Here is a 13018-nt window from a genome sequence, read left to right as displayed (position 1 = left end):
ATTGAAGTGTCATCTTTCCTTCTTTCCTTTGTCTGTTCAGTGAATGCTTCCACAGGGTGCTGCTGTAACACCATATCTGGGGGGGGAGGCACCCTCCATCACAGCCACAGGATGTGTTTTAAGTGGTCTCCTGCATGGCATCAGCACTGTGTGCATACACACATATGGTATTTGCACCTTATCACAAATACATGCATATGTATCTATCCCTCACCCGACTAGGAATGTGAAAGGGGAATTTAGTGATATGATGAAATAAAAACTCTCGTTTTTTGGTACATAAATGTTTGCAAAGATCGTTTCATTTGATTTTACTTTTGATATCACTATTAGCATTTTCATAATATTGGACCTTTTCACAGTATGACATTTATAACATTTTGCCAATAGATAATAAAATTCTAATTTATAATGGCTTGACCTTCCATACTGTCTGGGAAATAATTGGGCTATAACCAAACTTCAGCTAAACTTATTTGAGTTGAGGCCCAGCTTGAGCTTCCTTATATGGAATTCTTGTAGTGATTCATTCATCAAGTTATGCAAATTTTAAATACGATATTTCAATTTAGGTATGCATGCACTTTATAATTATCCTGTAAATTAGGTTATATCTCAACAGGCGGATCATTCCCCTAAAATCCAAAAATCGAAAAATAAGAGCATGATACCTTAAGGATGAAAAGAATTTAAAACTATTGGCTAAAAATTAATCTCATATGATTACCAACTATCGTACTAACCAGTATTTTTTTTAATCTGCTACAGATATGTTATAGAATTTAATTCCTTCATAGTAATTTGATTCAGATAATGTTTGCTCTTGTTGGGAGATCACTCTGCCATGGTTCCTGAATGTCCTTGCACATCTTTGCTGAATATATCAAATAGCAAGGTCCAGGTGTTTCCTGATAATGAGCAGTTTCAGTAGTTAGTCACATAGACGCTTAAGTATGTCAAGGAAATCACATGTGACTGTGAGGCAACTTCTGGGAGAGAAGATTGGCTTATTTTCTGCTCGTGACAAAAGTGTTGAGCCCCTGAACCTAGACTCCTCTGCTGTGGCAGAACACACCTTTATGTAGTCTCCATCTGGGCCCATTTTGTCTCCCCTGGCACGCAGACTCAGGGAAACCTGACTACTGTGCTGATGCCCCTGCTGTTGGCTGTGTCGTAGGTAGTAAATTATTTTGCCAGATCCCTTGAATTTCAGTACTATTAGGTTGTGATATGTTTACCTGCTTGCTTTTTGGGTCATCTTACTACCCTTTTGTTTTTATTTTGCTTTTCAAATATTTTATTTAGAAAGGTGGGGAGAGGCAGAGGGAGAGGGAGAGAGGATCCCCAGCAGATTCCACACTGAGTGCAGAGTCCCACGAGGGGCTCGATCGCACGACCCTGAGATCATGACCTGAGCGAAAATTAAGAGTCAGATGCTAAACTGACTGAGCCACCCAGGTGCCCCAGTCTTACTACTCTTTGCTGTCTTCTCAGGTTGGGATCCTTCCCTGTCAGATTTCCTCTTTCCAAGTAATTGTTTTTCACATTCAAAAATAACCATAATCTCAGTGTACAGTATTTTCTCTTATAATTTAACAAGTGGAACTGTATACAAAGTGAACACATAGGACTAACCTATATCAAGCCCTGCATCAGGCTCCCTGCTCAGTGGAGAGCCTGCTTCTCCCTCTCCCCTGCCCCTGCTCATGACCTCTCTCACCATCTCTCTCAAATAAATAAATAAATAAAATATTTAAAAATAAAGTATCCAAAAGAATAAGCTTTACTAAACTATTCTGACAGGTTTCCAGTGTTATGGGGGGGGGGAGTTTCTCCATACCACCAAGCAATTCTCCAACACCCCCTAGATCGCCTACAATTTAACTCAATTCTAACATGATCTATCTGGAGATAGCATTAGATTTCTTTAAAATATTTAAAATGAGCATATTTTAAAATGAGCAATAATGAAAACCTTTGTGGCACTGATTTTGGGACACAAAACTAAAACCCATTTTAAAGGCCAGCTTCCAATTTGTAGGGCCTTTTAAAATTGGATTTATGCCACAACAGCCTGATGCATTCAAAGGTGTCTTTTTTTTTTAAAACAATCTTTGTTTCTTCATAATTTGAAATTGTGTGTCATTATGTCCTTAAAATATCTATTCAATATAGTCAATGATATGATTACTCTGATTTTTTTCCATTTGAGCTGATATAATCATTCTAATGCACCTATGAAAGTTGGAACTCAGTCAAATAAGCTGCTATATTTTTCTTGAAATAAATTTAGTGTTCTCTAGATATTAATTCTATAAGAGCTTTTGTTTCCATTGTTCTTAATCTTGTGTTTCTGCTTCTTTTGTGTCTGTAAAGCAGCATCCATGTGGGCGTATACCACTAAAAGGTATTTTGTGATGAAAATAGGTTTTTTACTGCAGAACTTCTTCAAGCTTTTCTATTGATAAATGCATGGTGAAACTTTAAGTGGGAAACATAGGGTAATGTTGTTTCCCAAAATTACTTTACACACAACCCATCCTCCTCCCCTCCGGCAGAATAAAGGTAAATAGTGACACATTGTGAGGAATTGTTCCAAAAGGATGGTAAATGATCTGTGTTCTAGAGTTCTCTGTATGTTAATTGTGATTGGTGGAAACCTGAGTTTCTTAGGTTATTCAACTTTGACACCATAAAACTTTTTCTTTTTATAATATTTTCAACCATAACTTTTCTAAATGATTAAATGAAGGATTGATGAAATGCTCTGTAGACCTTAACATTAGCAGCAGTGATTTTATTTATTAAAAATAAGACAAGTCTTCAAGTGAAATAAGTATAACTCTATTATTACTTTTGTTACTAATTTCAATGCATTTGTTAATGTAAAATATTATACAAATGCTCAATATTAAAGGTATGTTACTGAGCAGTTGCTATTGAGGGCTACTATTATCTGTATCTTAGGTGGGTAACAGATTCAGAGGCTTTAACAATTGAACTGGTAGAACTCTAGATTCAAACTGGATCTTTCTGATAAGAAAATTGAAAGTATAAATAACCATATACCATGTTGCCTTTAAGAAAAATAACACACACGTTTAGATGAACTACAGATGATTATTATATTTGGAAAATAAATGGGCGGGGACTGTAGAGTTAATAAAATTCTCACGTGACCTTTCTATTGTGAACTTTTGTTGTTAATTACAACACTAAGCAAATAACAGAATAAATGAGATCCAAGTTGCAGCCATAATTCTAAAAGGCACATGAGTTGTCCATACATATTATTCAATTGCATTTTATTCACTTTATTGCCTGAGTGCTTTTCTGCATTTTAATTTCTATTTTCGTGTCATTATAAGCCAATATAATAAGAAATCATTCTAGAGAGTTAAATTTAAGTAATTAAGCAATTCAGCAGTTCTGGATCCCAACCAAATAGTTTTTAAACATGCCTCGTTATGATCTGTAGACATTTCTTGTTTGTTTGCTTTTTCATTATGAATGGCCTGGGACATATGGATGGCATCTTGGGAATTTGAACTTCCGAGAACAGACCGAATAGCCCTCTCTACCTTGCAGCCACTGTTTCTTATTTTTATCCTAATCATACTATTTGTCATCTTCAGCATCTGCAGGGAAAGGTGTTTCTAAGGGCACTAGACCTTGGCAAATTAAATGAGCATTTTCAATAAGTGTTTAAAATATTTAAAGTGAGCATATTTTAAAATGAGCAATAATGAAAACCTTTGTGGCACTGATTTTGGGACACAAAACTAAAACCCATTTTAAAGACCAGCTTGCCTCCTTAGGGTGTTGCTTTATACAATTATATAACTGAAGGAATTTTATTTATCCTTTTGTAAACCTGTATCAGTGTAGAAAGTGACTTGCTCTGCTTTTCCTATAGAAAGACAGTATTATAAGGATATTAATTTTAAATTAAGCCAGATAACAAGATCTATATTTGAAAAATAGGATTCATGGGGTTTTTTTGGAAAAATTACATGGAAAGTTTTAATGAGAAAATATTACTCATCCTAAACAGAACTCTGTTAGTAAAATGCTTAAACCATGTAATTTATAATACTTTGATAATATTAAAATGTGATGAATGAGGGAAACTTAATAATCTTTGGGATATTTAGAGGTTTTCTAATTAGATAAAACAAGCAATTAAATTCACTTATAAGGGCATCCTAGGAGGACAGATAAATTATTTTATTTTTGTAGATCTCACTACACCATCTGAATTTGATTTTGCCAATTTTACTTTCCAATTAGGTTCAGAAATGACAAGAATGTGTTACTACTCATAAATAGCATTTATTCACTTTTTTATTTGTCAATGAATTATTGAGCATCTACCATTTCTGCTGTCCTATGTTCAAGGCAGGGGGTATATAAAAGGAAATAAAACACAGCCCATTCTGTCAAGTATTTCAAGAAGGAAAAAAATTCACTTAGCTTCTCTGTTAATTGTATGCTTTCTTTGCTGGAAAAGTTGAAGTTTTGTGCCTCCTGCAATTATTTGTTTATGTTAAAAACAGGACTTTAGAGTCTTCAGATTTCTTTGTAGACGTTTATGTTGGTGTTTGGGGGAGTATTTTATGTATTGTTAGAGGAAATGTGTAAACAGGTTCAATCAAGCCTAAAGAAGGACTAAATCATTGGAGTCTAGTGGAACAGTTTATTACCAGTGATGAATTATAGTATATTGAAAATAATGAACTTCCATATTCCCTTAAACCATCTAAGATAGAGTCTCATGAACAACTTCAGATAATTTGGGGGAAAGGTTGACGATACAGGTTACTGAAAAACAGTAGCACCCTGTGGGTTACCTAACAGTACGTTTCATGTGCTCTAAGTTTTCTGACAGTGGATTTTCCCCCTACTCTTCTCTACAATTTCAAGTTTAGCTCCTGACAGCATTTTACTGTGTAAGGCCAGCACACTAATAGAGGTTCACCTGTGGCCCTCTTTTATGATATCTAATCTTGAGCTCTTCGAAGATTTCCGCTTACTGTGTGTAGAAGGGCAAATGGGGTTAAGCAAAGGAAAAAGTAAAGTTAGCAAAATGAAAGGAAGAACTTTCTTGATGACACTAAAGCACTAAAGGGTCAGTTCTATTTATAAAAGAGGATTAGTATTAGCTCACTGAACATTTACAATTCAGATGACAAGAAGATACTTTTAAGAGCTGATTTACTATTCTCAGGCCAGTGCTCATGCCAAGTGAGCTAAAGTAACTTCACCAGCTGAGCTAGTAAAGTACTTAATATACTCATCTAAGATCTCCACGAGAGTGGCTTTTTGGCTGCCACAACAGGGCCTGCAGCTGTCAGCTTTCTCCACAGTCACCAGTAGATATCACTGCAGTCAATTAGAATTACTACAGAGGATTTCAGACGGAGACACATGCATCTTTTCCCTCTTGCTTAGGCAGCTGCCCAAAGGTCACTAATCCATGACTAGAGGGAGGAAGTCTTGGCAGAGATGGGACTCATGCATTGACTGAACAGCTATAATCATCTGTCCAAATGTCTTAGCGAGAACATCAGACTGATCTCTCAACGCAGTGAAATGAGTTTCCTTTTAAAATCCATGTGGTTTATCTTGATACAGTTAAACAGGTTAACCCTAGTCACAGTGGCAACTTTCCCGTAATTTGAAAATGGTCATAAGAAAAATGGGTAAAATAAAGGAACATGTTAAGTGGTTACACCATAATTATTTCCTAAAATAATAACAGGAAGCTTGGTGATATTTCTTTTTTTCAAAATGTTCTTCAATAATGAAGAACCTACCTTTTGGTAGGCATGCTATGTATTAATTTTGGTTAATTTAATTATATCTGTAATTGTTTCAATATATTTTAGGTTTAGATTCTGAGCTTTCAGAAGGCATGGGGTAGTGGCAGACAATAAGTTTTCTATACCTCAAGTTATCTAATTATTAATATGTAGTCAGAAATACACAGAAAGGAGGAATTATTTCAAAAAGTGGTATGAAATCAACATTCAGTGATATGAAATTAATGTCATAGTTTACTCTGAGCTAAACTTAATTCATATAAGATGCTATATGGTTGTTGTCAAAAGTAATTAATGCTACTACTGTCTTTTGGAGAAAGTTTTATTCTGAGTTATATAACTACGTTATGTTACGGCACAAAAGAAAACCACATCCATGAAATTTATCAAGTGATTAAATTATTACTTAGGTTGTGAGAAGAATGATTTCACATTTATATCTATATAATATTAAGGGAAATGGAGTCTCGGCCATAATGTTATAATTTGGTTCAAATAATTCTCTTACTTGAATTTGTGGAAAGAATTATTTTCACAGAGTTCACACATAACTAATTCTAGGGAAAAAAGACAAAATTTAGCATTTGCCTTAATTATCTTTATTTTATTTGGAATAACATTAGTTTGTTAGCTTATATCAGGTGTATCTTGTATGTTTTATGTTAATGTTTCCGATTTTAGATGGCTTCACATCCCAAATGGTCACAAGATGGTGCAGCAACTCCAGCCATTTTGTTTCTCTTTACTGAATAAACACTCAAAGCAAATAGTGAGGAAGATCTTCTCACACCTCTCTTTTAATCAGAAAAAAAATCACTCCTCTTCCATTTCTGTCTCTCTGTACGAAAATCTAGGTGAAAAAGATGCTAAGGAGTGGTCTCCTGGTAAAGAAGGAAGAAAGAAGAAACGTTTTTGCTGGTTAGAGACAGATGGTGTCAGCCACACTCACCATCATTATAACAAGGAAGGATATCTTTTTGAATCTTTATATAAATAAGGGGGAAGTGAGAGTCACTCTATTTGCATTAAGTGTGTGCAGGTAATCTTGGAAACTGGGGATGCCTAGATGTCAGCTTTCAAACTTTCGTAGCCAGTGAAGGATTGAAAAATTGTAGAGGAAAGAATAAAGTCTCTTTGATCTGGAAGATTATTACATATGATTACCTTGATGACAAACCCACATCAGTCTGACACTATTTTAGAAAGTATGTGTCATGATTTTGAATGATTAATATTTGTGGAGTAAAAATTTGATCAAGAATAACAGCTGAGGGGCGCCTGGGTGGCACAGCGGTTAAGCGTCTGCCTTCGGCTCAGGGCGTGATCCCGGCGTTCCAGGATCGAGCCCCACATCAGGCTCCTCTGCTATGATCCTGCTTCTTCCTCTCCCACTCCCCCTGCTTGTGTTCCCTCTCTCTCTGGCTATCTCTATCTCTGTCAAATAAATAAATAAAATCTTTAAAAAAAAAAAAAGAATAACAGCTGAAATGGCTTGTTTTTCAATTGTATAATCTAGTTTTTCACAAATTCTCAGAATAAAAATCATGAGCCTGTGAAATATGAATAGTAATAGAATCTGGGTAAGAAAATAAGGAGAAGCATTTTAAAAGGGTCTGATGAAGTCTGGGACTGATTTATAGCTAGCTAGACAAAAATTTTGTACCTCTAGAAGGGGAAAAATTATTATGTACTTAGCCACATTTTCCCCATTAGTACTAGGGAAAATAGAATTGGGGCTGGTAATTTAGTGCCATGACAAACTCATATTATTTCCTTTCAATTTTGAGTTTTGATCTTTGACACACTGAAATATATAGTGGCGATAGCAAAGAAGGGACTTGTTTGAGGAGAAATTGGAAATAAATCCTACAGTTTTAAAACAGGACATGTAACTTGAAAGATTTGTATTGAACTCTTTTGCCAAATTCAAAGTTCTATATAAATAAGAGTTCATTGAATGGAATATTTTGAAAAATTTCCCCTCCTGCTCTGATTTGTTTCTAGTAAATGCAAAAGCATTTCAGAAGAGGAAGAGCTCTCTGATAAGTATCACTTTCAAAATATAGTGCATGCTTTTATATTGAGCTTAATCTTGAATATCTACATTGACTTCCCATAATATCCTGCATTTTTAAGGCAAGCATTTTTCTTGCATAACCATATATTTCAATATTGTTTTAAAGTTTGATTGTTTTGGGAAGACTGTTGTCATCCAGCTGCTGATTTATTCACTGAATATGGTATTTGAAGAAGTGCCCAGCAAAACATCATGTGCAAATAGGTCCATAACACATATATTTGTGAGTGATGGTGATGGTGATGGCAGATTATAACCAATCTACTCTATTGTCCCTCTTTTCCTTGGAAAATACTGTCTGTACTAAATCACTGAAAATGTCTTACTCATTATTATAAGTGAGATTATATTACATAATTCACAAATGTCAGTTTGTTTAGATAGCATAGAATTTAAAATTTAGAAATAAAACTAAGATGAGTAATAAATCTCACTGACTAATAAAGAATTTAAAAAAGCACTTGATTATCTCAATGCAATGTAGATATATATTGCTTAATCTATGAAGATAGAAAAGAAACAAAAATAAATGAAGAGTTTCAGGAAATGGTTTCTGTAAATCTTGTAAGGGTACTAGGAATCTATTGAGATGAGTTTTTTTTTCTTTTCCAGTTCAATTTTTAAATTTTTTCCCAACACAGAGGATCAAACAAAATGGTTACCTGGTTATTCTTAGAAGTTTTGTGTTTTTATTGTTTAAAAATTATTTATTGAGTATCAGCCATATGCTGAAATTATTTTTAGGTACTAGAGATACCTAATTCACCCTTATTTCTCCTGATGCCTTATGCAAAGAAATTTTATCTTTTTGTAATACGCTAACTTAATCATCTATGATTCCAATGCACTATCTTGCCTTATTATGTATTCCTTATATATTCTATGGTACAGAAACTGGACTGGGATCCCAACGCAAGTATAATTTCTAGAAAAAGTCTCTAAAAAATAGTACATCAACAACATTTCAATCAGAATATATAACGTATGTCTTGCAAATTATCTTCACACTTGTAAAACTCCCATCAAATATCTGCTCTATCGAGGCACCTGGGTGGCTCAGTTGGTTAAGCATCTGCCTTCGGCTGGGGTCATGATCCCAGGGTCCTGGGATTGAGCCCCTCATCGGGATCCTTGTTCAACAGGGAGCCTGCTTCTCCCTCTGCCTGCTGCTACCCCTTCTTGTGCTCTCTCTCTCTCTGACAAATTAATTAAAAACCTTTAAAAAAAATCTGCTCTATCAACACAGAATACTAGTATTTGCACATGAAACACACACACACACACACACACATGCACATGTGCCGACACACCCACCCACACACACAGAATTAGGTTTTTAGGAAAATACTTCCTCTGCTCAATTTCCCCCTCACCATTAAAGTGGAATTAAACAGTCTTTGGGTCTTATAGAAACTGGTGCAGAAGATGAAGCCCCAGATGGACATTAAGATCATTGGTAGTATATGCACTGCCTCTTATTACAGCCTTAGAACATGCTTTAATCTTTCTGTGCCTTAATACTCCTTTGGGGATTTTAATGCTTACCTGGCTACCTCACTTACCAGTGAAAATTACATATATGTGACAGTCCCTTGTAAAATCAAATGTACTTTTGTTACTCTAAATTTCTCTAATACAGATACAAAATTCAGTTAGATATCTTTTGTCCTTTAAAAAGATATTTTATAACTTTAAGGTTGATAGCTACCTTGAATGTACTGGACCATGAACATTTAATTTAAGCTACTATTTTAATTTAGTTTTAAAATATAATTTTCTCGTATGGTATAAAATAAGCAGAGGAGCCATTTCACACCCACTTTTACTCTACATATTAAGCTTTAACCTTTCTATTTAATCATTCAGAATAACCTGTGGAAAGTGGATTTTACTCCTCAACCCTACTGCCCTTTTTGGTTTTCCAGTTATTTTAAAAAAATTATAATAAAGTATTGTTAACAAGGGATATTTTGTTAGTTTGATAGGAAGAAATAGAATTCACTCCATAAACCAAAGATGTTATAAAGCAAATTTTCGTTCCTTGAATTAAATATTATTCTCTTATAGTAAAAAATAACAAATTTATGAATATGAGGTCTTTTATGTTATACATTTGGTAATAGAAATGGAAATTTATGAGTCAATACCGTGATTATTAAAAATACATATTTAATACATGTGCAATTAAATACGTTCATGGTTTTATGAAAAAAGTGTTCTAAGAGATAATTTGATAACATTTTTGGTAATTTTAGCATAATACGAAATTTCCTGTGCAGCATGAGATACATGTTAAACATTTAGCATTTGTTTTACAAAGTTTTTGTTTTTCTGTTTCTTATTAGCATGAGAAAGTGCAGAAACTTTATAACCTGAGGTTCTTTGACTCCGTGTTCTTTGTTACAGTCAAAGCTCTTTGGTTACAAAGAATGGAGACTCACAGAACCACTTAGGAATAGTGGGACAGATTTGCCATAGTCATGATGTACTTCAGTGTTTAGAGATCTCCCTGAGTTAAAGGACAGGAAACAAGGAACCAGCCTGTCTGAGAGGTAGATCTGGGAACATGAAATGTAATCAGGTGAGGCTGCTTTTCATCTGTCTCTCTTCCAGGAAGTAGAAATTTGGGACTTAAACAGATCTTTTACTTATTTTGTAATTTTACATAGAATTTGTTTAGTTTTAATTTTCAGGGTTTATTGATGATTCATTATTGATATATTCTTTAAATATAAATTAAGCATAACGGGCACCTGGGTAGTGCAGTCGTTGGGCGTCTGCCTTCGGCTCAGGGCGTGATCCCGGCGTGCTGGGATCGAGTCCCACATCGGGCTCCTCCGCTGGGAGCCTGCTTCTTCCTCTCCCACTTCCCCTGCTTGTGTTCCCTCTCTCGCTGGCTGTCTCTCTTTGTCAAATAAATAAATAAATAAATAAATAAATAAATAAATAATCTTTAAAAAAAATTAAGCATAACAATGTGAATATACTTAACATTCCTGAACCATACAACTGAAAGTGGCTAAGATGGTAAATTTTACTATGTATATCTTTAAAAAAAAAAGATTTTATTTATTTATTTGAGAGAGGGAGAGCGAGAGCACAAGCAGTGGGAGCGGCAGGCAGAGGGAGAGGGAGAAGCAGACTCCTGGGGGCTTGATCCCAGGACCCTGGGATCATGACCCAAGCTGAAGGCAGACGCCCAACTGATTGGGCTAAGCCATTCAGGTGCCCTTCTATGTATATTTTATGACAATTAAAAGTGTAGAAGAGAAAAGTAGATTAAAATTTACTATATGTTAAAATAATTCAAATCTGCATATATGATCTTGACTGTATTTACATTGCCGTACTTAAAACATGAAAAAAATGAAATACATTGATTATAGTTGTGCATGTGTATTGCACAATATTTAATTTGTAAATAAATAACAGATAAAAGATATGTATGTATGAACAAATCATTTAATTCCTTTAGTTATTAAACAAATTGAGATCACTTACACAAATTAACATCCTGCGGCAGTATCACTTTCTCTAAGTAGAGGATTACCATAGAATTTGTTGTCATTATGGGGAGAATTTGGAAGAGAAAAGGAATGTGGGAAACAAACAAACCAAGGCAGTGATCATAAAGTGAACTATACTGGACAAATCTGAACCTAACTTTAGTCACTGTCTGTGTGCAAATAATAAAACTGAAGCCCCAGCCCAAATTGTTTATTTTCTAGGCCAAAAGAAGTAAAAAAAGAAATAAAATTAGCATTTATTTTCTCAGAATTTCCAGCTAAGTAAATTTTATTACCTCTGTTCTATTCCCAAGTAATCAGTTTTTATATGAAACAAGTGAATTGTGAGTTAGTTTCCATATTAAAACTTTGCCGTTTAGTAAAGTAGGTAAATAAGAAAATACAAATAAGCATAACATGGAAATTCTAAAGATACTCTGTGTGTTCTGACAAACTACATTTTCTAAAATCTTTTACTTCTGATTACAAAGAATACTTTTGCTCTATTGGATTTGTCTTTTGAAACTATAAAAAGTTATAAAATTAAGAATTGTTAAAAAAATATACCAAATAAAACTCTTAAATGCTTTTTTCAGCCTGATCCATCAAAAGATTTAATGGTGGTATTAATTTGTCACAAACAATTGATATAGTGCTGTAGTATAGTTATTTTTCAGTGGGCTGTGTATAATTTACTTCTAGTTGAAATACCAAAAGGATATTCTAATGATGTTTTTAATCTAAAATTATTACAATATAAAATAGCTAAGGGTGCCTGGATGGCTCTAGTTGGTTAATAAGCACATGATTTCGGCTTAGGTCATGATCTCAAGGTCCTGAGATGGAGCCCCACATGAAGCTCCATACGGAGCATGGAGCCTACTTAAGATTCTTTCTCCCTCTGCCCTTCCCCACTGCCACTCATGCATGTGCATGCTCTCTAAATTAAAAATATAATATATATAACATATCTAAATACAGTTTTCCTCAAAATTATTAAGGACTTGGGATGCCTGGGTGGCTCAGTCGTTAAGGGTCTGTCTTCGGCTCAGGTCATGATCCCAGGGCCCTGGATCGAGTCCCATATTGGGGTCCTTGCTCATTGCTTAGCTGGGAGTCTGCATCTCTCTCTGCCTGATGCTCCCCCTGCTTTTGCTCTCTCTCTCTGACAAATAAGTAAATAAAATCTTTAAAAAAATTAGTAAGGAATTATCAAGGTGCATAATTCTGGAGAGAAATATCTAATATTTGATTGTCACTTAGTAACTTGTAAGCAAAGCACAGCTCAATCAAAGTCCATCAACTATTTAACACAAACAAAATTAATAAAATGTTAGATTATGCTTATGTTGATATTAGTATTATGATCTAACTTCAAGATTAACATATTGATATTCCAACATTTTAAAAATTATATACTTAAGAGATTTTAGGGAATTCAAAATTTAATAGATATAATTAACTTAATAGATAAAGAGTAAACAGAAGCACTATTTATTTTTTAGGTTTAAGAAACAACATTAAATATGATAGCATTTCTTAATGACAACAGCAGCCAATAGTTTCTCATCACCCTGAAATTGTGAATCAATTAATGTATAAATTACTAGCTT

The sequence above is a fragment of the Ursus americanus genome, chromosome 13, assembly GCF_024610735.1.
Source record: "Ursus americanus isolate L20-20 chromosome 13, mUrsAme1.1.p, whole genome shotgun sequence".
In the NCBI taxonomy this organism is placed as follows: Eukaryota; Metazoa; Chordata; class Mammalia; order Carnivora; family Ursidae; genus Ursus; species Ursus americanus.
The sequence above is the reverse complement of the archived record's forward strand: the minus strand, read 5'-3'. Positions refer to the sequence as shown.